At 38.4% G+C, this 24,482-nt stretch overlaps 1 long non-coding RNA gene across 1 annotated transcript in view; it reads left to right on the plus strand.

The window, feature by feature from the left end:
• Positions 1–24,482, plus strand: part of LOC122812284 — a 582,921-nt gene that overhangs the window by 159,190 nt on the left and 399,249 nt on the right. The window lies entirely within an intron of this gene.

Consider the following 24,482-nt stretch of genomic DNA (forward strand, 5'->3'; position numbering starts at 1 on the left):
ACAGGCTATACAATAGAAGGAGGAAACTAGTTCAGAAAAAAAGCAAATCCCAAGAAGGAAAGGCATCCCTGATCAGTATCAGTAAGAAACTAAGGTCCCTCATAAAATCCTCCAAGGCTAACTTTGAAAAAAAAATAGCCAAGGATTTGAAAGATAACCACAAAGCCTTCTTTAGCTATGTCAAGAATCTAAGTGGCAACTCGCAGATATGCTCTGAGCTAGTGCAAAATAGCACAAAATATACTGAACCCACTGACATTGCCAATATCCTGGCGGATAGATTCAGAGCAAACTTCACCCCCTCTTACCCCCAAAAGGGCCCACAACAATACCGGAAAAGTGTATTGTCCCAGAAATCACAGACACACAGGTGAAAACAGCCCTTTCAAAAGCCAAAAGCACAGCGTCAATGGGGCCAGATGGTGTCTCAGGCTGTGTCTTGCACGAACTACAGAACGAACTAACCACCCACCTAAACACACTGTTCAACCTCAGCCTCTCCACAGGTTACGTGCCCATAGAATGGCGCATAGCAATGGTTATTCTGCTCCACAAAGGAGAGGCCACAACTGATCCTGGTAACTATTGCCCCATAAGCCTGACTAGCCTGGTCTGTAAGTCTATGGAGCGCATCATCATGGAACTCATTAACAAAGACATTGGGAACCTCAAAATACTTGACCTGACTCAGTTCGGCTTTGTTAAGGGCAGATCATGCCTAGTAAACCTTGTTGACTTCTTCGAGACAGTCACCAAGGCCATAGATGAGGGGAAGGTAGTTCACACAGCCTACCTTGACCTCACCAAGGCTTTTGACCCCATTCCCCACTCGGGAATTATAGAAAATCTCACCAGCCTAAACATAAACCCCTAAGTCACGAGATGGGTTGCCAACTGGCTTACAGACAGAACTCACATAGTAAAAATAGTGGGCTCCAGGTCCGACTCTAAATCAGTCACAAGTGGTGTCCCACAAGGCTTGGTCCTGGGACCCCTACTGTTCAGTATATACTTCTCAGAAGTACAGACAAATACAGGAGGACTATGGCTAACCAAGTTCGCCAATGACTGCAAACTGGGAGCCATAACTGACTCTCCGGCTGACACAGACATTCTCCAAAAGGGCCTTACTGAGACGCACACCTGGTGTCAAAGTCATGGTCTTAAGCTAAATGCCAAAAAATGCATAGTTATCCCGTTTGGGAAAAACAAAACACCCATGAATTACCACATAGGTGTCAGTCCCCTTAATACAGAAGAGGTAATAAGAGATCTGGGGACCCAGGTAGATAGTAATCTCTCCTTTGACAATCATATTGCCAGAGTAGTTAGGAAATCCTTCTATGTAGCTCATCTAATTACTAAAGGGTTCATATCTAGAAATAAAGAGGTTATAGTGCCCCTCTACTCGTCACTCATCAGACCCATCATAGAGTACAATGGCCCATTTGAGATGTACCTCACAAAACACTTCCAACAGCTGGAAAGACCACAAACATACCTCACCAAGAGGATTACTGGTCTCAAACATATGTCCTATGCAGCCCAGCTGGAAAAACTCCAGCTGTACTCAGTGGCATATCACTTACTCAGAGGTGATCTCTGCCTGACTTACAAAGCCATGTCCAACTCAGAATTGATGGACATGCTCCACCTAAAGAAATCCAAGTCACTGCGAGCCACTCGCTCTAGTGAGCTAAACCTTGCCACAGCAATAAATAGAACATGCTGGAGGGATAGATTCCTGTCACAGAGCCTCCCCATGCTTTGGAACAAAATTCCTAACTACATTAGGCAGAGCCCCTCACTAACACTCTTCAAGAGAAACCTTGACGAGTGGATGGGTAACAGAAAATACACCCTTGGGATCACTTCATTGGCTCTTCTTGACAGAGGCTCAGTTAATTAATCAATGGGATGGTGAAAGCTGACACACTCTGGCTAGGCTTATAAATACCCTCGGGCAGATAGCCTTTTACCTACCTATGAACCTATGAACCTATGAACAAGCCTGTTTAGTAAGAATTCGGCTATTTTATTTATTAAAAGTTAACTCCTCATTATTCGAGACTTTTTCAAAACTGATACACACAAGAAAAATAATTCCTTACATACAAAATTGAATCTATCATGTGACTACAATTATTGAACTCACTGAGAACACAATAATCCTCCTATTTATCTTCTGAAAACCTGAACTGAGTACTCTGTTGGTTGTTTGTCAGTTATTTTATTGAAAAAGATGTAAAACCACAATAAAAAACAGCTGAACACAGCTTAGACACAGTAACAAATTCAGTAGGGTAAAACCTTCCAACCTGATTCAGACCGTGAGTAGTAAAGTCCTCAGTTGAACAGACTGTAATGACCTCCACAAGCCGGACCCAATAACCGGTAACCGTAGCTGTAGCTTGAGACTAAGTCCATGAACAATATAGTCCACAGTAAAATGGACTACAATAAGCTCCTCACAGCCAGTCCCAATAAACAATGACAGGAGCTGCAGCTTGAGAATGAGTCCATGAATACTACAATCAACAGTTTAAACAGACTGCAATGAGCTCCACAATGCCAGTCCCAATAACCAGTTACAGAAGCTGCAGCTTGAGACTTACAAACTACACATCCCAAGTAGATCAGTCTACCCTCAGGTATCAATTGCACATAAAAGATGTCAGCAAAATATAAAAAATTCAAATAGTTCCAAGAAACAAAGTCTTCACAATCTCAGACCTCACTCGTGAACTTGTTGACAGCAGATTATAGCAACACCAAACAGTTCCAATGAAACAATTCCTAATGGTAAGTGCTTTCGTCCACTTAAACATGGACTTTTTCAAACCTAAATATCTCACCATTAGGGCTTGTTTTGAATAACAATCCCATAGTACCCTTACTTGTTAACCTCATCAATTAACCAATTAAAACAACAATTAGTTGTAAGTTCTTAAACAGACATTACACTAGTAAAATGCTATCAGCTAAAAATACTTGCATAAACATTGTCACATTTCTAATGCAGCTAATATCAAAGCTTGTGTGCCTTGTCTTTTAAAATAGGTGCTAAGGAGAGATGTTCTTTCATCCCTGGGGGGTACATAGCTCCTAATTTCAATTGCCATCAGACTTCACTATTACTGATTCTGTTACCCCAGTCTCCACCCCTAGGTTCTCTCAACATATTTTCCGAAATACCAAACTTAAAGCTAGGTTCTCCTGTACAGGTCAATGTGTATTTAAAAAGAGAATTGTTAGGGTTCCTGGTTTCAACCACATAAAGATGTTCATAAATCCACTTATGGAGCATACACTCCATTTTTTCTACATAGAACCCTTGACAGCCAGTACAAATACTAATGTAAACCAATCCTTTACTACTACAGTTTCCATTGGCAAGGTGCACTCTGAACTGAAACTCACTTACTGTAACCGTAGTACCCTCCAATATATGTGGGCAATATTTACATGCACCACATTATTGAAATCATTAAAAGAGATAACACTTCCTAAATGATCTTTACAGTTGGAATAAAAATTAATAATATATTCAAAATAGAAGAAATTAAAAATATAAAAGGATGTTGAAAAACATATGTTTTATTTGGGTCTATATTACGGGTCTATGTTAAATAGTCGAAAATCCAAAATGTCGAACGTTACATGGTCGAGACCAAATGTTCGACATCTGGATGTTCAAATTTCAAATAAAAACAAAATAGAAAAATAAAAACACACCTTTACAGTGTGAGCAGGGGGGACAAGCCCCCCTGCACCCCCACACCCCCCTACTTAAATATACCAACTCCGAGACTGCACCTCACTGCAGAAAAGGGAAATTCTCTCTATCCGCACCATACTGCACCATTGAAAGTCAGTCTTCGAACACTTGAAATTTCAAACATTTGGTCTCGACCATATAAAATTCAAAATTTTAACCATTCGAGGAATTGACATAGACCCTATATTACGTAGTCGAAGTATGACAACTTAGAACATTACAGGGTCAAGACCATATGTTCAAAGTTGTCATACTTTGAATTAAAAATAAATAAATAAATAAAAGACAGGAACAACTTCCTGACAGTTTTAAGCTGGTGGGGTAACACCCCCTGCACCCCCCACACTCCCCGCTCTTTAAATATACAAACTCCGAAACCGCACTACAGTGCAATAAAGGAAAAATTCCCTTTACTGCATTGTAGTGTGGTCCTGGAGTTGGTATATTTAAACAGCGGGGATGTGTGTGGGGGGTGCCCTGCTTACAACCTTTTATTTTCTTTTTGTTGTTTTATTTTTTTTTTTATGTCTTCAAAATTCTGTAAGTTCGAAAATATACATTTGAACATATGGTGTTCGAACTTACAGAATTTCCACTACGTGATATAGACCCATTTTATTTACTAAAACATCCAATAAAGTTGATTTTAAATTTGCTGCTCCCATATTTAACACTGAGTTGATAAACATTTTCTCATTTAAAATTGGAAATACAGTGACATTAAGCTTAAGTTGCCATATTGATTTTCTATATTCAGTTTGTGTTTCCCATTGTCCACCCCTCATGTCAAGACTGATTACTTCTAGTATTCCAAAACTGAACTTTTTGAATTCTTCATAAACCAAAGAATGTTTACATAGTGTGCTATTTGTGCTTCCCCTTTTGATGTTGTATATTTGTTTGTATACTCTTTCCGTCAAACATCTCTTTGTTTTACATAAATAAAATGAGGGACAGTTTGTGCAAACTGACAGATATACTACTCACATTGTTCTGCGGCTTAATATTATTCTAGATTGAGAGCATTTTTTTTAAATTTCTGTATGGTCCTGCTCCAAAATATAAGGGCATTGGTTAGATGGACCCCACTTACATCTCCCTGTTTTTTCAACCCCTAACCTATAATTCAACAACTGTTTTAAGGACTTCTATGTCTGTCTTAAAAACTGACCAATTTCTCTTAATGTCCTTAATCAGTTGAACATCTCTAGTGTATTCTAATACCATAGAATTTCCAAATGCTATGTTATCATCTTAATTGTTATACCATTTAATGACAGGTTCACTATTGCCAAAAATGGAGAGTATATTTTTGTCCCCATTATTTAGTGATCTTCTCAAAAATGTTATCAATAAAATTAAGGGGGTATCCTCTCTCTAAAAACATTGCACACAATTTTCATATCTTCTCATAAAATAGTTCTTGCTTGGAGACCATATTGGCTGCATGTATAAAATGCCCTTTAATTATATTTTGTTTACAATGCCAGGGTGTCAACTTTTATAATGTAGATAAGAATTGGAAAAAATACTTGTTTAGAGGACACAAAACTATTGTTCTCAGTCCCGATATTTACATTTAAATAGTGGATGGAATTTCTCTTGTATTCATGTGCAAACATTACAAATACAGTAGTGCTTGATTTATAGTCTATGAAATCTCTCACTTCTCTAACATTTTTCTTTATATTTAAATATATCATCAATGAACCTAAAATATAAATTTCAGTTTAGTGCATTCTTGAAATTTAACATGTATCTCTTCTTCCAGCTAAGCATGACTAAATTAGCAAAGATGGAGGCACATGCCACCCCATAGCTATACTCATCATCTGTCCATAAAACTCTCCTTTACAAAATAAAAAATGTATATATTATTTAGTATATTCTCTATTTTATCCATTATGAATGTAATTCTCCTCCTTTCTAAATGTTCATATTCAAGTGGTGCAGAGTGAAAGAATTATAGACTAAGGTCATGTGGAATGCTACTAAATAAGTCTAAGATGTCTATGGTAAGAAAGCTTATCCTATCAATGTACTAATCAGGGGTCAGTTTCCTCAAAACAATCTCATGAATCTTTCAAAATATATTTGTATTTTGTTAAAACATTTTTAAGCTTCTCTTTGATAAATATTGCAAAAAATATGTTTTAGAATCTTCAACAGAGACAATCAATCTGTATGGTGGATTTAATATATCCTTATGTGTTTTTGTATTCTGAATAATGCTGGAATTACTGGTTGCTTGGGTGAGGGCATCTTCCAAATACCTCCTTAGACTATATGAAGGGAGAGACATGGAGGTCTTCTAATACTTGTCCCAGGCTGGTATGAACCTAGCATTGAGCAGCATCTTACCATCCATTCTCAAAGGATGATGCCATAATATGAACAAAAGATGGCTGACTTTAATAATTAGCTTAGCTTCTGCTGTCTTTGTAAGGGAGTGCAATATTTTTCAGCATGGAAGAAGATGGTCAACGTAAAACACTTCTCTAACAGCAGTAGTCTGCACCTCTCCCCTCTAGGCTTTTGAATATTAGGTAAAATATTGTCCTCCCCATAGTGCCTGTTTTGGACAATGCCAAACTGAAAGTACTTCTGACATAGCAAATCAAAACCAAGACAATATAAAGGTGTTGCTGCTCAATGCCAGAACTCTAAACAAAAAACTTCACTCCCTAGAAGATCTCTTCAACCTACAGAATGCTCACATTTGTGCAGCCAATTAGACATGGTTTAAAGCCATGGAGAATACACCAATATTGCAAGGTTATAATGCCTTCTCCACATTTAGACCAGCTACTACACAGACAGGGAGTTAAGGTGGAGGTGTCTCAATTTACATAAAAATAAATATACCTCAAGTTTGGTCAAACAGGACAATGTAGTTGAGCTTCTCCACATTCAAATCACCATAGACAAAATCCAATAAATCTTCCTTCCATAGGTTCATAGGTTCATAGGTTGGTACTGGGCTATCTGCCCGAAGGCATATATTAGCCCAGCCAAATTGTGTGGTATTCACTACCCCTTTAGTAGTTCCCTGGACCCTTGTACTAGCAGCTAATACCCTTTACCCCCTATCTAGTAGTGCTGTTGGTGTGATGTCCGGTGTGAACTTTGTTACCCATGTATATGTTGAAGAGGAGTTAAAAACACTTCTGCCCAAAGCTGACACTATACTAAAAGATACAGGAGACTTTCTAGAAAAAATTATATGAAAAGATAGGACAACTAAAGGATTTTCTCATTTTATTCTGTTAACTCTAGATATCTGGAGCTTAATCACCGTTATACCCAACTCCTATGGAAAAACTGTTAAGTGCTTTGTACAATCAGGGTTTCCTAACTTAGAACAGATATGTATTCTCCTAGAATTAATTTTGGAAAATAACTTCATCTATGGAGATAAATACTGCTGGCAATGATTGGGTGTAGCGATGGGCATGTATTTTGCCAATAGTTTATCAAATACAGTATTAGCTCAATGGGAAAGAGAAAATATTTTCGGTGACGCAAATCTATTGGTTAACCACCTGATGTATTATGGTCGCGTTGTGGATATTTTTTTTTCGTCTGGGAAGGTGATAACACTCAGCTGCATCAATTTGTTGAATTTCTCAATAATACATTCTTGAACTTTGAGTTACATTACTCTAAAAATGAGACTTTCTGGATGTTAAACTGTGTTTAAATCCAACTACAGGGTTAGAAGCTACTATCTTTAGAAAAAAGATGTGGAGAAATTACTATCTGCATAAAGATGGTATGCATTCCAGGCATGTTTTTAATAATATTTTTGAAAATCAAGTCAGTCATATTTCAAGGTTATGTACTATAGATAACGAGTTTCAGAGAGAGCAGCAAAACTCAAAAATCACCTGAAGAATAGAGGTAACAGAAGAAGACATCACTATAGATGATACATATATAAAGTATATAAGAGAAAAGGGTCAACCCTATTTCTCCTCTAACCCAGACACTGTTAAGAAACAATTGTGTAAAACCTGATCATTCTCATCATCTGAGATGCATGTTAGCTTATACCACAGACACTCCACGTGTGCAATATTGTTAAAAAAATTCTGACCAATATTAAAAGATGAGGGCTCAAGGAGAATAGCAGGAGAACAGTTCTGTGCTGTAGCTTGCTACAGCTGTAGCTGTTGCTGTAGCTGCCATGCTATAGCTTTCCCCATCTATGAACCAGGAAGCCCACACCCTGTATTTAAACTTATTGGAAAAACTCACCATCCAACCCAATACCATATTCACTAGTGACTTTAATTACCCCACTGCTGACTGGAAATCATACATAACACCAAAAGTAGAAGCACATAGATTCTTAAATTGTGTAAATACAGACTCCATGGACCCAGATAGTCAATACATCAACCAGGGGTGCAACCAACTTGCCACCTTGTCATCATTAATATGGGAGAGTGCTGCACACCCCCTACTGTAATGCTTTCTCTGGTAAGGTCAGACCACAAAACGGTCTCCTTTGAAGTAAAAATAAAACCTGAAACCCCAGTTAACTCTGGAATATTCAGAAACTACTCTAAGGCAAACTTCTTACTATTAAGTGATAAGCTGGTTACATTTCAAGCCCCCATAAGCCATCAGAACACTGCTGCCGACACAGAACTGTTCGAAAAACCCTATATAACATGTGAATAGCTGCACAGAGGTAGCTGTACCTACCAGGAGGAAGTACAGAATTTATTCAAAAAACAAGCCACTCTGGTGAAATCACAACATTAATAGGTTGTATAACAGAAGGAAGAAAATCATGGCAAAAATTAGGAGGTGCAGCACCTGGCAGGATAAAAGCACTCTCATCAAACTAAACAAACAACTCAGAGGACAAATAAAGTCTACCAAAGCCAAATTTCAGTAAAGTTGGTGTCACAGGACAAGGACAACCACAAGGCATTCTTTAGTTATGTCTATAACTGCAAAGGCAATACACAATTGTGTGCAGACCTTATTGTAAATGGAGCCACCTATAGTGAGCCAGAAGATATAGCAAACCTCCTGGCTGATAAATTCAGCTGTAACTTTGCCTCTATCTCTCCTTCACCATTCCCTCAGGAAATACCATCAAATATAACCACCCTGCTATCACTAGGGAGCAGGTTCTTAATGGTCTCTCTAAGACCAAGAACACTGCATCAATGGGCCCAGACAACATCCCCGGATGCCTTCTAAATAGCATGAAACATGACCTACCTGGCCCTCTAGAATTGGTATTTAACTATAGCCTCCAAACAGGCTTTATGTCTCATAAATGGAAAACAGCAGTAGTCATCCCTCTGCACAAATGTGGGCCATCTAAAGACCTTGGAAATTACAGACACTCAAGTCTCATTAGTCATATATGCAAAGCCATGGAAAGAAACACCATGGAAATGAGCAATAATGACATAGGAAACCTCCAGACATGGAACCTAACCAGATTTGGTTTTGTCAAGAAAGGACATGCCTACTCAGCCTGGTGAACTTCTTTGAGAAGGTCACCAAGCAATGGATGAGGGCAAAATGGTTCACACTACTTACGTTGACCTGGCCAAGGCATTTGACACAATACCCCACTCTGGCATTGTTGGCAAACTCAAGAGGTTAGGTACAAACTGTTATGTCACCCAGTGGATAGCCAACTAGCACACAGACAAGGCCCAGAAAGTTAGAATTAGTGCGTCCACTTCTACAAAGAGGCCAGCCACAAGTGGAGTACCTTAGGAATTGGTGATAGGACTGGTCCATTTTGGCATTTACTTCTCTGAAGTCAAGGCCAAAGTCAATGCCCTCTGGCTGACTAAATTTGTAGACAATTGCAAATCGGGAGCTGTCATTGAATTCCCCACTGGCACAAATGTTCTCCAGGAAGGGCTGAGACAGACAAACAATTGGTGTCAGAGCCATCAACTAAACATTAAATGCCAAAAAATGCATAATAATATCCTTCAGGAAGTCATCCACCCTTGGTAACTATCATACTGACAACACATTCCTGGGAGTTGACCCAGTAGCCAAGGACTTGGGACCACACATAGTTGGTAATCTAGGCTTTGACCATCATATTTCTACAGTACTGAGGAAATCATTCTATGTTGTACAACTTATAAACAAAGTTAGAGTATATGGGTCCAAGGAGGTCATTGTTCCACTGTATTTGACAGTCATCAGACCTATCATTGAGTACAATGCCCCCTTTGGTATGTATCTAAACAGGCATATCCAACAATTGGATGTCCACAGAGGTTTCTCACTAAAATAATACAGTGAGTAAATAACATGTCCTGTGCAGACTGGCTCAAGGTCCTTTACCTGTATTCTGATTTCTACAGGCTGTTGAGGGGAGACCTACTGTATGTCTGGTGTACAAGGCATTGTCAGACCTCACTCTGATGGAACTCTTGCATATCAGAAACACAAACAGCACCAGAACTACCGATTCTAAAGACTTAAACCTTGCCTGTAATATAAATAGGACCTGCTGGAGAGACAGGTAGGTATCCCACAGAATACCCCCTCTCTGGAAAAGGATCCCCACCCATGTGAAGCAGAGTTACTTCCTAACCTAATTTAAGTGTAACTTGGACAACAAACAGGGAATTCATCTATGGTTTGTCACCTATGTCTCTAATGGACACAGACAGCCTGTAAATGGCTCAACTTCTAGGCCCCTGTTTGTAAATGTTTTGTCTTCCAAGCTCCTTCTTGCACTTATCAATCGTACCAGAATTTGTCAGAGATTTGGGATGCATGGCTATGCTTAAAAAGGGCCTTGTGGTCATTATTCTAGTAGTAAGCACCCATGAATCTACATACCTAAATATACATCTGTTTTTTTATATGTTATGTTGATTTTGTTTTCGATATTGTCTTAAATTTAGTGTCACCCGGTAGCATTTTCCTGATCACTACCCCTACCCACTACAGTAAAAATGCTACTACTTCAACAATTGACTAGATCCTGACCAACTCTCCAAACAACTATTGTAACCCTTATGCCATCCCTGACTCTATTAGTGACCATTCTCCCATCTTTGTCTTAAGGCACTCTCCTCATCTCTCTAAGCCCCATCTCTACAGAGATTGTAGGAAACTGACTAACTTTTCCCCTGAAAACTTTAACTATAAACTCTCTGCCATCAACTGATCTTTCCTAAAAACTCTCGTGCTCAGTGATGTTGTTACTAAATTCAGCCACATTTTCCTTGATGTCCTAAACTCTCTTGCCTCAACTTGCAAAATCAGAATCAAATCTAATTTTGCACCCTGGCTCTCCAAAGCTACTCATACTTTGATGCATGAAAGAGATGCTCTATGGAAAAAATGGCAAACCACTACAACTCCCACCTTTCACCAAGGTTATAAGCAACTCAGAAATCATGTAAAAAAAACACGTTATTTTGGATAAATGCCAATATTTCACTAAATGTCAAGGCTGTCACCCAACTGACCCCCAAAAATTCTGGATTACTATCAATTCCCTGCTCCGCACTGGTTCTCCTACCATCCCTATCCCTCTCCCCATCACTCTCCCACTGAAACTGCAGACTTACTCAACAAACACTTCATAGACAGCATCTCTAAACTCCTACCCTCTGGTAACTCTGCTCATCCCAACTCTTCTGTGTCACCCTCACCTCCCCTTAAACCTCTATGCTCCTCTGTCTCTCAGCCTTTTACCTTGTGACCTGTTTCTACTAAATATATCAAATCACTGCTTCTTAAACTAAAACCATGCTCTCATTCCACTGATAAACTCCCCCTTCAATTTCTCAAAATTGCTGCTGACTCTATTGCATATTGTGTATCTGTCTTAATCAACCACTCCATTCAGGAATCTACCGTATCAGAAATCCTTCTATACCACTCCTCTACACAAAAGTGGCAACTCTGTTGAACCCTTTAACTATAGGCCAATTGCTATTCTCTCACCCTCTCTAAGATCCTTGAAAAATGTATACATACTCAACTACTGTCCTATCTCATTCACGAAAATCTCCTCAGCCACTCGCAACATGATTTCCGCCCTAAACACAGTACTTCAACTGTTTTACTATCCTTTGCTCAAAAGGTTGCAGAAGCTAGGGACCTCATCTCCTGTCTATCCCTTGATGTCTCTAAAGCCTTTGACACTGTGTCTCATCCCATCCTTCTTAACAAACTGTCAGACCTAAACTTCTCTCCTTCTACTCTTGGCTAGCTCCAGTCCTACCTTACGGGCAGAAAATAAGCTGTTAGATGGCAGCAGGCTGTCTCACCCTTCCTTGCTGTTCAAACAGGAGTACCCCAAGGCTCCATATTTAGACCGTTCCTTTTCAACATTTTTACCAACAACCTACATTCATCCTGCAGTCTCTCATCTGTAATACAATACACAGATGACTCTACTCTCTTATCTATTTCCAATACTGTCAGTGAATTACACACACTAACGCAGAATTCCTTTATCTCTGTTGAAAAATGGCTCAGAAACAATCAACTAATCCTTAACCCGAAAAAAAAAACTAAACTTCTTCTCTTTCTACCTCAGATACTCTCATCTTAAATTCAACTTTTCTCTTTCCTCCCTACATAGCACCACTATCTCCCCTGCCTCACACATCAAACTCCTTGGGGTAATAATTGATGACTGACTAAAATTTGACTTGCACGTACAATAGGCCATCAAAAAACGCACCAAAAACTTGGACTACTTTATAGGAACAAAAAATTCCTCACTACTGCCACTAGACACACTCTTGCATAGGCATTTCTTTTACCTAGTCTTCTATATGCTTTCCCCATCCTTACCAATATTCAGACTATCTCAATGCAGAAACTGGAACAAACATACAACAAAATTGCCAAATGTACTCTAAACCAACAACTCTCATCGCATCACTGCCTCTCACTAAACAAACTTCAGTGGCTGGAATTTCTGGACCTTCTCCTACAATTACAACTCCACACTACCTTTTCCATACTCAACAACCCCTCTTCCTGCCCTGATCTCGCCTCCCATGTTACTCTCTACTCTCCCCCCGGCCTCTCTGGAGTGCTGATCAGCATCTTCTCTCAGTTTACAAACCCAAAAGGAATATGGGCAAACTACTTTCAAACACTCTGTCTCACTAAATTGGAACAAACTCCCTCTCTATATTAGATTCAACTTTTCCTTTCCCTGTTTTAAACAGGAGCTTAAATCCCACCTACTAAACTTGAAATTATGTCGTTGCCTTGACCACACATAGTCTTAGTCTGACCTACTGTATAACCTGTTGTATCTCCTAACTTTCCTTCTCTGTTAATAACTTCTGCTTAAACTCACCTCCTAAACCCTCAGCTCTACTACTATACCCCTACTATAGCCCCCCCCATTCTGCAGACTATTGTTTCCCCCCAACTTCATATCAATGTTTGTACATTTTCCTTCTTTTGAACAACGGTTATGTTTTTGTTTTTACTCTTATATGTAGTAAATTTAGACCACTGCTATTAGTGCAACCCTTAATGTTCATAATTTTTTGTTTTGTTTTTCTCTTTATAATTCATTTCGTATTTGCATTGTTATTTTTAATAGTTTTTGTCCTTTATGTTTATCTTTGCTTATGTTTGCTGGGGTATTTCCCCTTGGGTCTCCACTGAAAATGAGTTGCTTATTATCAATGCAATGCACATAGTTAATGACTTTCTTTTTTACAATTATTTTGTATTGTGATTTTTATTTAATATTTGTATATTGTCACTTTACCTTTACTTATGTTTGCTGGGGCTTTTCCCCTTGGGTCTCCACTGAAAATGGGTTGCTTACTATCAATGCAATGCAAATAGTTAAAGACTTTCCTTTTACAATTATTTTTTATTGTGCTTTTTATTTAATATGTGTATATTGTCACTTTACCTTTACGTATGTTTGCTGGGGCTTTTCTCCTCAGGTCTCCACTGAAAATGGGTTTGTTTGCAAACTCAGTTGGACTAACCTAGTTAACAAATTTGAAATAAATTTCAAAGATCATAATAAATCTGGTTAGCTATAACTATCCCTCCTTATTTCATGTTAAGGTACTCAAATCTGATTCACTTTTAGTTAGATTGAAGTATCTTTGGTGCTTTTATTTATTTATTTTTACATTTGTTAACCAGGAATGTCTGACTTGGAGTGAAGACAATTTTCAGCAGATGCCCAAGGAGAAACTCCCCAGACACGTCTTTGTAATGTGGGAGGAAACTGGAGCACCCAGAGGGGACCCACACAAATGCAGGGAAGACATACAAACCCCACACAGAAGGCACCCCAGCCAAAAATCGAACCAGAGAGCCTCTTGCTGCAAGGTGATAACTCTACCACTGCACCACTGCACCATCCAATGGTCTTGGTTTAAATATATGTAAAAATCTTTTTTCCAAATACCACCATGGTGTTGTGTAAAACTGGATTATACAAACTTTTTTTCAGTTTAGTTTCTCCTACTAATTGTGTCTCTGTGTCCTTGTATACTGCAAAATTTAATTTCCTAGTATAGCATTTAAGAGTTCAGAAATATAATTTTTGTTGTTGTTGTTAGAACAAATTTGAACCCTTTCTCAAATGAGTTAAAACAGTCATTTTCTATAGAACGATGACTGCATCTGAAAATGTTGAAAACTCTTAAGTTCAACAACAATATGCTGTACGTGGAGTTTATATTCTGGTCTAGTGATAGCGATTTTGAGAATTGTTGTTGCTCATCTGACCACTCCTTTTTTCTCTCCTCCAAACCTCTAGTATTTTATATAATACTGACTTGGATACTGTACATACATTCTCCCAGCTAATTTCTGGTCTGCATGCAACTCATTGAATAGCAAATTGGCTCTGAAATAATGCACAGGAAGTTGGTGTGGGCAGGTCTACCTACTCAAAAGGATCTGTCACTAGCAGTGTACTCCAGGAATCATTCCCTGGACTACTCCTCTTTGGAATTTACTTCTTGGAGATTAAAGCTAATATTAAGGGTTTGCTGCTGAATTAGTTTGCAGATGATTGCAAAATTGCTGCCATCATAAACCCCCAAAGAACAGCAAGTGCTGTCCTATTTCATCACACAGCTTATAGCATGTCCAGGGATGTAGCCATTCCCTTGTACTAGCCTTCATTAGGCCAATCATTGATTATAATACCCCTTTCAGTATGTATATGTCCAAACAGTTGTCACAACTGGAATAACTACAACACTTGGGCCTACATCATAAAACCTATGTAGACCATCTCAAGACCTTGTCCCTTTTCTCAGTATCACACAGGCTATTGAGAGGTGACTTCTGCTTCAAGTATATAGCTTCAAAAGATGCTATTCTCCTACATACCTCTCAAGTGGACCTCATTATGAGGAATGTTCCTCATTTCAGGGATTAAAAAGTCCATGTTCCTCTGAGTTCCACTTGAAAAGGTCTGTCACACATTCAGTGTTAGTATTTTTTTAACTGATATCCATGGTAAATAGTACTGAATCATATTAATTCACTAAAATAACTTTTTATAAGTATAACGTAGCACATTTTAACCATCCTGTGACCTTTCTAGTTGAAGTTGGTAGTAAGCTGTTGGGAGGTATTCCACATTTTGCCAGTTGTTCCACATTTGGGAGGCAGTGTTTCTCATTTAGGAGTTGGAAGGCTGAGGACTATGTTCTGCTAGATCTGTTACACATTCATAAGTTCAATGGTAACATAAACACTAACTCTAGGAATCTCAATCTATTTTGCAAAATAAATAGAATATGTTAGAAGAACAGGTATGCATCAAAGAGAATGCCACTTCTATGGAACTTTCTTCCACTCCATATAAATCAAAGTGCTTCTTTTACTGTGTTCAAATGTAATTTGGATGAATTGATGGGTAAACACAAACTCACCCATGGTTTTACACTCCTGTTCTCATGGATAGGGAAGACATGCAAATGTCTCAACATATACTGCTGGCCCATCCCTGGGTTATTCATATGTAAAACATAATGGCTAATAACTACCATGGGATTGGAAGGCCATTCTTCTAAATATTCTCACAGATCAATAGCCTTGTAAGTATGAAACTATGACCCTAAGTATTATTAACTCGGAGATCACAATTTTTACTTATTTTGTAGTTAAAGCTGGTCTAGGGAAATAAAACCATTCTGGCATTATTTGATCAACTCTGTTCAGTGTAACAGGATGTAGTCTAACCATTTCATAACTTGTTTAATGCCATATATTTGAATGTTTGGTGAAAAGCTCTAGGCCTATTTTCTGTACTCTTTGGCTTTATGGAAAACCCTTAACGTCCTCTGATTCTCTTTAAGAGGAATCTTGATATATTCTCCAACTGCACCAGTTGGCAAACAAGTATGTCACTTCACGGTGTACAGTATTCTGTAACTGATCTGATAAACCCATATAAACAGGAGGAGTTACTTACACTGGCATAGCTCTCACCCCCACAGGGAATCACACACTGACAGTTTTGTATACTTTGTTGATGGTAGAGGGTACAATAATAGCAAATGGAAGGTCAGTCTCTATAACAACTTTGAGGCTGTTAATTATTTTGTTATGTTCCTCTGTTGTTGCTATAGGTAACTGTTTAAACTTAAATAGACTACATTAATGAGATTCTTGGTTATGTCATAAGAGAATGATAAGAGAAATGTTAGCAGTGGAAGCTGCTTGGTGTCTTCATATCAAACTTTTCCACTTGATGTAGGTGCCATCTGAGATTCCTCTACAGATTTTGTGACAAAGATCTTTCCAAATGAATGCATCTCTGAGTATATATATATATATATATATATATATATATATATATATATATATATATATATATATATATATGTAAACCTATCATACATACTAAGAAAGGCATCGCTATTAAAGGCAAGCTCTGTGATCATCATAAAATAAAACAGAAACTATTCAGTGTAACATATCACAGGCAGAGGAAGGCAACGAAACCAACAGAAAATATCCAGAAAATATATTGAAAAAAAACTGTATACATTGTTTACTGTAAAATATTCACTTAGTCTACATAATCTCTGCCTCCCACTGTCAGAACAGGTAAGAATGACATCTCCAGAGATCATAAGGTCAGTGGTATTGTTTAGCACCATGGCAAACTGGTGCCAAGCATCAATCATATGTAAAGGGGCATTAGGTGATCCAGACAGTTGCAGTCCAGGAGGCAAAATAAATGTAGTCTCCAGATTACAGCAGGAGTGACCCCTGCTGAAGTCAGCACCTGAAGAAGCTACATCCCTGCATTGGGTCAGAATGAGGAGCAAAGTGGTAGCCCTGTCGGCACAGCCACTGGCTGCATGTTATGGACACAGTGTGATATGCATTGTCAGGCAGGAACAGTAGACTATTGAAAGCATCATTAGTGCAGGAGACAGCCCACAAAGTTTTCTCATCAGGAGACTCCAGAGCATGAACACCCTGTCCTACACTGATCACCTAAAGGCTCTGTCAGTGTATTCAGTCTCCTACAGGTGTCTGAGAAGGGATCTTTGCATAGCTTACAAGGCTTACTCATGTCTAATGCTGATGGGATGGATCAGTTGCACATATACAAAACAAACAGCACCAGAAGCACTAGATGCATGGAGCTGAACTTCACTTGTGACATAAACAGAACATGCTGGAGGGACAGATACATGTTCAAAGGACTCCTTACACTATGGAACAGACCCCCCATCCATGTGAAATAGAGTTCTTCCCTGATCCTATTCAAACAAAACCTTGACAACTGGATGGTCCGTTGTAAATGTGCCACTGGTCTGGCCACCATGTCCTTTATGGACAGAGATATCAATAAGAAAAGTTTTATCCTAACTAACAACTCCCCACAAATCCTTAGTTACCTCTCTACCAACATGCTCCCCACCACGTCACCATGTCAGAACAAATAGGTCAAGAGCATGACGTTATTGTCCAGCTTGAGTGAACACACTGTGGCTCATGCACATAGACTGCAAGATATGCTACTACAGCACATTCTGTACATAAATCATGGCATGGTGAGGTACACAAAAGGACATCAGAGGGAAATGAAAGGCAGAAAATATGTGTGGAGCCACTGTCCCTCAGTACAGTGCTGCAGAAATGGTCAGAGAAAAAAAAGCAGACAGGTATGTGGCCAAAAATAGTCAGAGAGACAGCGGTGAGACATATTTCTACCAAAGACACACACACACACACACACACACACACACACACACACACACACACACATACATACACACACACACACGCCCGTGCGCGTGCGTGTGTGTGTGTGTGTGTGTGTGTGTGTGTGTGTAACCCAAAGATGTACTTGCTGTGCCATGGAACCAAATGAATGTCAACAGATGGAAAAATTATTTTCTGAGAAGAGACAGTTGTCACTGCAGGATTTGTACATACAAATTATGTGTAACCTTGTTAAAAGTAAAATCATCAAGCCTTTCCACGACCATGTATGGCAAGGAATAGTGCCAAAACCTGATACACTGGATGCCCATAATAGCACAGTAATATATGTGTATGTTATATAGTCATCAATATGGTACTGCATGCCAAGACCAATTCATAGGACATCAGCAGAATAGGTCTACCTCAGGATGTGGACCACCAATACACCAGTTCCTGGTAACCTTGTGTGGAGGACATGAGTAAACATACCTGGAGATGACTACACTGTGGAGCTGGGGTTTTGATGACTGTCTGAATGTCTGCAAGAGCTGCACCATGTTAGTAGTAACATGTATATTTCCAGTTGTACATTGACCCATATGCCTGAAGGAGTTATTCAGCAGACCATGCAGGTGTACATATTCTTTGAGTAAATTGGCGATGCAATTATAAGAAGTTGCACCACAAGGTATATTTATGCATTCAAATCTATTCAGATAAGTGGCCTGTACAAGCCTGTGTGCCAGATTTTGTTGCCAATGAGAAATATATGCCAGCATTGCACCAGGTATGTTTTCTTTATGATTTCAGAAATTTCACTAGTGCAGTGTCCATTGTAACAAGCTGCACATGTGTGAGGCCTGTGGGTCAATTGTGTATGACTATGATGGCACAAAGCATATGGCATTTCAGAAGCTGTGGTAGCACTGTCAGAAATAGTCATACTAGAAGGCAAGCGCACATCTGTCATTAATGAGATAATGGTTAAGGTCAGGCCAAACCTCCACTTCACCTTTGCTTAAGAGTGGACATCCTGTCACTGATTGCCATTCAGGCTAAACAGAAGCCACTGATATGTATGGTATCTTTGAACCACACTGTCTCCGATTTGAGTGCAGCCACCCTGGGGAAGTGGTGCATATGTGTCTGTCAATACAATGGCATCAATCAGTGAATGTACACCAATCCTGATCACGGTCACATGCGGGCCTAAGCATGGTAATGGATCAGTTTACCCCCGCTGCATCCTTGTCCATCAGCCATTCAGATGTCTCATTACTTGCTTCTTTCTCTCTCCCCAGTTACCATAAAACCTGTCAGTGTGCATACTATTCTCTTCTTTACTTCTGCAGTGATTACTGATATTTGAATTCAGTTTAAAACTTGTATTCCAAACGTTATAGCACAAATACTGATAGCCATCTGTTAAACAAAACAACACAGTCTCACAATGACATGCATGAGCAGTAAACTTCTCTGGCCTTGAAACTCACATTCATTGCAATTGCATTGACCCACATTCATAGAAAACGTGCATCTGGCCATTGGCAGGTTAAGTATACCTTTAGTCTGTTTTCAAACCATAGGCCCCCTGCACACATGTTTAGGTCCATGTATAATTGCATGTGTTTTTTAATTGCCCTTCTCAATTATATTAAATTATATTCTTTGTTTAACATAACACCATTTGTTGTAGTGCATTTTAAATGTATAGTTTTGAACATTTTTCCAGTAAGCAATGAAACAAAACATATGAGCCAATAATGACAAGGTTACCCATTTCAGAATATTTCCACCATAAAAGGCCATTCAAACCACCATCATTTATAATTCACCAACAACAGTCAATATGCACATTCTCTGCTGAAGTAAAAGTCATCTGGATAATTCCACATTAAAGAGATATTTAACAAATGAAGAGGTTGCTGCTGACAAACTACTTTAAATTTCAGTGCTTCATCCACAAATTCAGTGCCTGCTGCCATTAAAGAATAAATTGCCTATGTTACATTGGAAAATAATGCTCTGGAGATATCCAATAGAGAATGGTTGGCAAATTACCAACAGGTTCATAGGTACTAGTCATGTCATCCAAAGGAGAACACAATCAGGAATGCGGGTGCTTCACAGTAGCATCAGCAATACATCTGTTTGGTGTAGGAACAGAACCCACAACTTTCTTCACCAAAAGCAAGCATACTGCATAAAAGCAAGCATACTGCATATTGCATCACTGACAATGAACAGTGCAACCATGAAACTCTATGAATGACATTGACAGATTGTAATCCTCAGTGATTTGTAAATAAATAAATAAAGGAAAGGAAGCCTGGCAGTTAGTGTAGAGGTTTAAGGCACTTACATGTCAATAATCAAGGCTCACGGTTTGACTCTGAGCAAAATCACTTGCCTAGCCAGTCTCCTACATGGGGAGTCACACACACTCACTGTTTCACAGCTCCTGCATACATGATCTGGTTGCTTGACTCTACATCTCAACAATGAATCTGGCTTAGCATCTCTGTTGGGTCTGATATCCCACCTTAAATCAAATCTCTTGCAGTTTACATTAGGATGTTAGTCCTAATGCTGAGATTTCTGGGGCCTGCTTTTCTTTTACAGCCATCTCCCATGAGGTCCTAAAGCCCTGGTGTGTTTATGGAAGTCTTCAGGCTTCCGTTATTTATTTTATTTATTTATTTTATTTTATTTTACATTTGTTAACCGGGGGTGCCAGAATGAGCCAAAAAGGCCCTTTTTTAGCAGAGGCCTGGGGAGAAAAGCTCCACACAGAAAAATAATTACAGATACATTTAGATATTGAGACATGATCAATTTACACACACATTACAATAGATATGTTTTTAGTTAGTTATCTACAGAAGATTTTATTTTTTGTTGGCAGGAGAAGCAAAAACTTCAAATAATGAAAATCACAATATTGTTTGTTGCAGGTGAGTGCATTGAGCTAAAAATAAAAATAGCATTATAACTGTGGGTTCAGTTCACTGGCTATAATACCTGGGGGTTGAGCTGCTGCAGGTAAGAATGACTCCTAAGTTAACCTATTGCTGTTTTTTTTCTTATCTAATAGAGCAGAGGCACTAAAATGTTACTCAAAGCATCTATAACTTCATGGTTTCTAGGTATTTAGCAACCCCCATACTGCCAGTTTAATTTAGTTATTCCAGGGTAAACTTGGTCTGTTAGGGTGTGCTGAAAGCCTGTAGGAAAAATCAAAGTTGAGGAGGAAAGCTGAATTTCTTTCCTTAGTCATGGTTGTCATTCAGGCTACCTTTGGATGAAAAAGTTGTTAAAAAAACTCTAAAATGCACCTCAGAGCATCTGGAACCCTTATGGCTTCTGGAGACCTAGCAACCCCCTGACTCTAGGCTTAATACAATTAATGTCACTGCAGTTATTCAGTTATTACAATGCAGTCTGGGTCAGGTAGATGTGCTGAAAGGATTCTGGAAAAAAAGTTGAAGAGTAATACTAAATCTCTTTCTTTGATTATGGTTTCCATTCAGACCATCATTACATGAAAAGGTTGTTTAAAAAAGCTGTAAAATGTACTTCAGAGCATCTAGATCCCCCAATGGCTTCTAACAGCATTGCAACCCCTGACACCCCCTCCCCATTTAATGCAGTTGTTTCTTTCACAGTTATCATAGTGCAGTCTTATCTAGATAGAACACTTTGAACAAATGAATAATTAACTGCAAGGGAAAATTAAGGCTTAGACAAACTGTGAAAAAAGTGAAAAAAGGTAATCTGAGGGCTGGTGCTGGGGGCACTAAGTGATATGTTTTTACGAGTGGGGGGTGTCAGGGGGTGCCATGGAGCCTTTCACCTGTGGCATCAGTTGATCTAATGCCAGCCCTGTATAATACTATATATAGATAGGTAGATAGATAGTTAAGGTGTGTATGTAGTTATTGTGTCACATTATCACATTGTCACATTCCCTAATCTCTTCTATCATCTTATTAATAGTACTGTCTAAAATTACCTTAATTAGCGTACACATACGATGCATTATACAAATTAGCTCATTAATGCACAGCTACTATGGGTAATTACTGTATAATTATTGACATTTTCCTTTAACCTGTCTATCATCTTTAATTCACCTTAAAACCCTTAAAACTAATTTGTATATTTCAAAAGCTGCAGCAAGTGCATTTTAGAAAGGGTATCTGTGTTGTCTCACAACTTGAAAATAATCTACATATAGTTTGTCATATTTCACACCTTATAAAAAATGTACATAGAGTATGAAACTGCTGTATTACTTTATTCTATACCTAGACAGATTGTAAAAATACTTTTTATGTCAGTAATTGTTATTTAAAGCCTGCTTATATTCATCATGTGCATGTGCAATTGTACATGTAGTGAAACTAGTCTGGTTAAGAAATAGAAATAAATGCAAACATACATACATACATATATTCCAACCTATATACAAACATACATACATGCATACATTCATACCTGCAAATAAATGAACTGAAAAGATTACATCATACAAAGTAACTTTAATGGCATGCATCATACCAAATAACTTTAGTGGCATTAAGAATAAAAGCTCTGTGCAGGGCCTTGGCACCATCTGAATTACAGGTTGCCTTATGATATATCTTCTCTTCTGTGACCTCCGACAGGGCTCATTTGGAAGGCACATACTGATTATTACCTTGAAATCAAGGCCAATGCCAATGGCCTCTGGCTAAATTTGCAGATGTGTGCAAATTATAAACTGTTATTGAATCTTACACTGACACAAATGTTCTCCAGGAAGGGCTGACACAGACATATAACCACTGTCAGAGCCACAGACTAAAACTAAATGTGAAGAAACCCATAATAGTATCCTTTGGAAAGTCATCAACTCCCTGTAACTATCATATTGATAATATACCCAGTAGTCAGGAACTTGGGGACACAACATAAGAACAGGCACGCCTCTGAGTAGACAAGGGAACCAACTAGAGTAAATCAATAGTAGTAAAAATAAAAACAAAAGTGGTTCTACATGGCAGGAAATAATTGTAGAAGAAATTTATTGCAAAAACTAAGTGCTTTTGTGAATAACATTCACTTCTTGAAGCGAATCTTATTCGCAAAAGTGCTTACTTTTTGCAATAAATTTCTTCTTCAATTATTTCCTGCCGTGTGGAACCACTTTTGCTTTTATTTTGACTTGGGAACACAGATAGATAGTAATCTAGCCTTTGATCATCATATATCTGCAGTAGTGATGAAACCATTTTATGTTGTGCAACTTATAAACAAAGGTATAGCATCACGGTCCAAGGAAGACATTGTTTCACTTTATTTGCATTCACCAAACCTATTATTGAGTATAATGCCCTCTTTGGTATGTACCTAACTAGGTATATCCAACAACTGGAACATCCGCAGAGGTTCCTCACTAAAATAATACAGGGAATAAGTAACATGTCCTGAGTAGACTACCTAAAGGCCTCATCCCTGTATTCTGTCTCCTACAGGCTGTTGAGGGGAGATCTATGCTTGGAATACAAGGCACTGTCAGACTCCACTCCACTGGATCTTGTGCATATCAGAAAAATAAACAGTTCCAGAATTACCCATTCAAAAGACTTAAACCTTGCCTGTGCTATAAATAGGACCTGCTGGATAGACAACAGGCTCTCCATCCATTTGAAGCAGAGTTCCTCTCTCTCCCAATTCAAGTGTAACTTGGACAATAGGATGTGGAACAGGAAATCCATCCCTGGTTTGGCACCTAAGTCTCTAATGGACACAAGCAATCTGTAAATGGCTCATCTCCCAGGCCCCTGCTTACACTTATCAAAGGTACCCGAACTTGTCAGAGATTTAGGATGCATGGCTATGCTTAAAAAGGCCCTTATGGTTGTTAGCCTAGTAAACACCTATGAACTTATGAACCTAAATCATGAAATTTGCTGTAATGTCATTAAGGCATTTTTGCATGTGGTTTCACCCCTCTACACGTCACAACATGGGTGCCTGTGGCCTCCACACTCTTAGCGTATGGAAGTATTATAAAATCATTCATGGAAGCTCCAGAAAGAAAAGAAAGAAAGTGAAGAATTTAACATAGTTCTAGTTAAATGGCTAAGATCTAATGTATCATAGCCATAAAAATAATGCAATCAGTCAGCCATCTGACCAAGATTACTTTTGCAGCGACTTAACCCAATTTTAACTCTGCAAAGGAAACAAAAAATTGCTCTGTTTTTTTTTTTTTTTAAGTTTTATACAGATAAATTCATAATTGCCTGTAAACATCCAATAAATGTAACATGTATTTGGTCTTATTCACAAAATTTGGAAAGATTACTGGTAGAATGATGTAATGATTGATATTATAAAATCTAAATAATAAATTATGTCAGTTGTACTGGACATTCATAAATATAGCACATAGTATAAAAAATAAATGCTTAACAATTTTATTCAATGTTAAACAGGTTATTTAGAAATGGATGGGTATCTCCATGTA

The sequence above is a fragment of the Protopterus annectens genome, chromosome 9.part0, assembly GCF_019279795.1.
Source record: "Protopterus annectens isolate FY-2018-M chromosome 9.part0, PAN1.0, whole genome shotgun sequence".
NCBI lineage: Eukaryota > Metazoa > Chordata > Ceratodontiformes > Protopteridae > Protopterus > Protopterus annectens.